General features: G+C 45.3%; 1 non-coding gene across 1 annotated transcript; it reads right to left on the reverse strand.

Moving 5' to 3' along the window:
* Positions 1–898: 898 nt before the first annotated feature.
* LOC143263206 (small subunit ribosomal RNA) lies at positions 899–2819 on the reverse strand. The gene has a single exon (XR_013036738.1). It is a non-coding gene; the product is annotated as a small subunit ribosomal RNA (ribosomal RNA).
* Positions 2820–3424: the final 605 nt, after the last annotated feature.

The following is a 3424-nucleotide window of genomic DNA, read 5'->3' on the forward strand; positions in this document are numbered from 1 at the left end:
ATATACGTCCCACGCTCATGCTGCCACTAGCGCGCAACAGAGTAGGGTGTCAATGACAACGACACAGCATTGAAACGAGCTACACAAGCCGGTCTCTCTTGATACCAATGTAAACGAGCATTAAGTTATCTTCAGACTGCCCGATATTTTCGTCCTTTGGACTTTCCCAACGATTCCTTTTTTTCTTTTTTTTTTTTACACCACAGCGAAGACTTGAGGAAGCGTGATTAGCACGCTCGCATCCCTCCCTGTCCTACTACAACTGTGTGTGTGTGTAAAGAAAGAAAAAAGAATACATTGGCTTTCTCTCTATCGAGAAGATGGCCTACGCAACGCAGATCAAAGGCCTAATACGTGTAATATAATACGCGTCTGGCCGTGTATAAATCACGCACGAATGATCTGGTCGGGCCCAACTCTTCTCGTACGCTTATTTTTCCGTGTTGAGGCACTATCATAAAATCACACAAACCCCAACACGTGTGTGTCTTGGAAGGAAGATGGCCTACGCAACGCAGATCAAAGGCCTAATACGTGTAGTACACACGTCTGCCGTGTAAATCACGCACGAATGATCTGGTCGGGCCCAACTCTTCTCCACCACACCACATCCCAACTTTGTACATTTTTATATATTTTTGTGCGTTGGGGCACCTTCATAATCACAAACCCCAACAACACATATATCTCTCTCTCTTTGAAAGATTTGTTGTGGCCTACGCAACGCAGATCAAAGGCCTAATACGTGTAGTACACACGTCTGGCCGTGTAAATCACGCACGAATGATCTGGCGGGCTCAACAATATCTTTTTTTTTTATATGAATTCTTATCCACAAACTAATCGAATTCATTTTCTCTCCTCCTCTCCTCTCTCTTTGAGATATATTGGAACATTGTAATGATCCTTCCGCAGGTTCACCTACGGAAACCTTGTTACGACTTTTACTTCCTCTAAATAATCAAGTTTGGTCATCTTCCCGGCATCATCGGCAATGCCGAAACATTGCCGCGCACCAGTCCGAAGACCTCACTAAATCATTCAATCGGTAGTAGCGACGGGCGGTGTGTACAAAGGGCAGGGACGTAATCAACGCGAGCTTATGACTCGCGCTTACTGGGAATTCCTCGTTCATGGGGAATAATTGCAAGCCCCAATCCCTAGCACGAAGGAGGTTCAGCGGGTTACCCGGGCCTTTCGGCCAGGGAACACACGCTGATTCCTTCAGTGTAGCGCGCGTGCGGCCCAGAACATCTAAGGGCATCACAGACCTGTTATTGCTCAATCTCGTGCGGCTAGAAGCCGCCTGTCCCTCTAAGAAGATTTGTTTGTACGTTGGTAGTAAAAACCCCACCGGCAGAAGCCGAGAGCCTTCGAGATACCATAATTACGTCTATTTAGCAGGCTAGAGTCTCGTTCGTTATCGGAATTAACCAGACAAATCGCTCCACCAACTAAGAACGGCCATGCACCACCACCCACCGAATCAAGAAAGAGCTATCAATCTGTCAATCCTTCCGGTGTCCGGGCCTGGTGAGGTTTCCCGTGTTGAGTCAAATTAAGCCGCAGGCTCCACTCCTGGTGGTGCCCTTCCGTCAATTCCTTTAAGTTTCAGCTTTGCAACCATACTTCCCCCGGAACCCAAAAGCTTTGGTTTCCCGGAAGCTGCCCGCCGAGTCATCGTAGGAACTTCGGCGGATCGCTAGCTGGCATCGTTTATGGTTAGAACTAGGGCGGTATCTGATCGCCTTCGAACCTCTAACTTTCGTTCTTGATTAATGAAAACATTTTTGGCAAATGCTTTCGCTTCTGTCCGTCTTGCGACGATCCAAGAATTTCACCTCTAACGTCGCAATACGAATGCCCCCATCTGTCCCTATTAATCATTACCTCGGGGTTCCGAAAACCAACAAAATAGAACCGAGGTCCTATTCCATTATTCCATGCACACAGTATTCAGGCGAAGGTAGCCTGCTTTGAGCACTCTAATTTGTTCAAAGTAAACGTACCGGCCCACCTCGACACTCAGTGAAGAGCACCGCGATGGGATATTAGTTGGACCGCCCCGTGAAGAGCAAAGCCCACCGGTAGGACGTACCACATAATGCCAGTTAAACACCGCGAGCGATGAACCGACACTGTGACACACAGATTCAACTACGAGCTTTTTAACCGCAACAACTTTAATATACGCTATTGGAGCTGGAATTACCGCGGCTGCTGGCACCAGACTTGCCCTCCAATGGATCCTCGTTAAAGGATTTAAAGTGTACTCATTCCGATTACGGGGCCTCGGATGAGTCCCGTATCGTTATTTTTCGTCACTACCTCCCCGTGCCGGGAGTGGGTAATTTGCGCGCCTGCTGCCTTCCTTGGATGTGGTAGCCGTTTCTCAGGCTCCCTCTCCGGAATCGAACCCTGATTCCCCGTTACCCGTTACAACCATGGTAGGCGCAGAACCTACCATCGACAGTTGATAAGGCAGACATTTGAAAGATGCGTCGCCGGTGCTATAAGACCATGCGATCAGCACAAAGTTATTCAGAGTCACCAAAGCAAACGATGGACGAGTGTAAACACCCGCCACCGATTGGTTTTGATCTAATAAAAGCGTTCCTACCATCTCTGGTCGGAACTCTGTTTTGCATGTATTAGCTCTAGAATTACCACAGTTATCCAAGTAAATTTTAGTACGATCTAAGAAACCATAACTGATTTAATGAGCCATTCGCGGTTTCACCTTAATACGGCATGTACTGAGACATGCATGGCTTAATCTTTGAGACAAGCATATGACTACTGGCAGGATCAACCAGGGAACTATACAATATGTATATATAAAATGGACAAAATTTAAATCCTTTTCCATCGTCGCCTGTTTCATATATATATGTCAGGTCGACACACCATTTTTCTCTTTCAAATATGTACAAGTTTTGCCACATTCCGCGCTTGTAACATATCTTCTTTAACGCTCAATTTCTTTCATTTTTCTACCATACAGATATTTTACCGTACGCCCAAAAACGTACGTATTATATTTTTGTTCTATCATAAAATCACATTTTTCTACGTACGCCAGCTTCGTACGTTTCTATCTTTGCCTTCATAAAATCACAAGATAATTTTATCTTCAAGAGTCTCGCTATTAACATCTTGTAAGATAAATGTACGTCCCAGCTAAAACGTACAAATACTTCAAGTTAAGTAATAATATATCATCGCTATTGACAAATTTTTAAGATCCAAGACACAGTTCTCTCTATATGTTTTAATATTTTTTATGTACTCAAATATATTCAAAGGAAAAAGTACATGGGTGATGCCATAGTCGTGGAAGCGCGTACGCTCACGCTGATCTTCTGACCGCCGGAAGCACGAAACCTCTGATCTGGGCAAAATCGGCAAGCCGAGGAAGAACGGA

Source organism: Megalopta genalis, unplaced genomic scaffold, assembly GCF_051020955.1.
Source record: "Megalopta genalis isolate 19385.01 unplaced genomic scaffold, iyMegGena1_principal scaffold0379, whole genome shotgun sequence".
NCBI classification, from domain to species: Eukaryota; Metazoa; Arthropoda; class Insecta; order Hymenoptera; family Halictidae; genus Megalopta; species Megalopta genalis.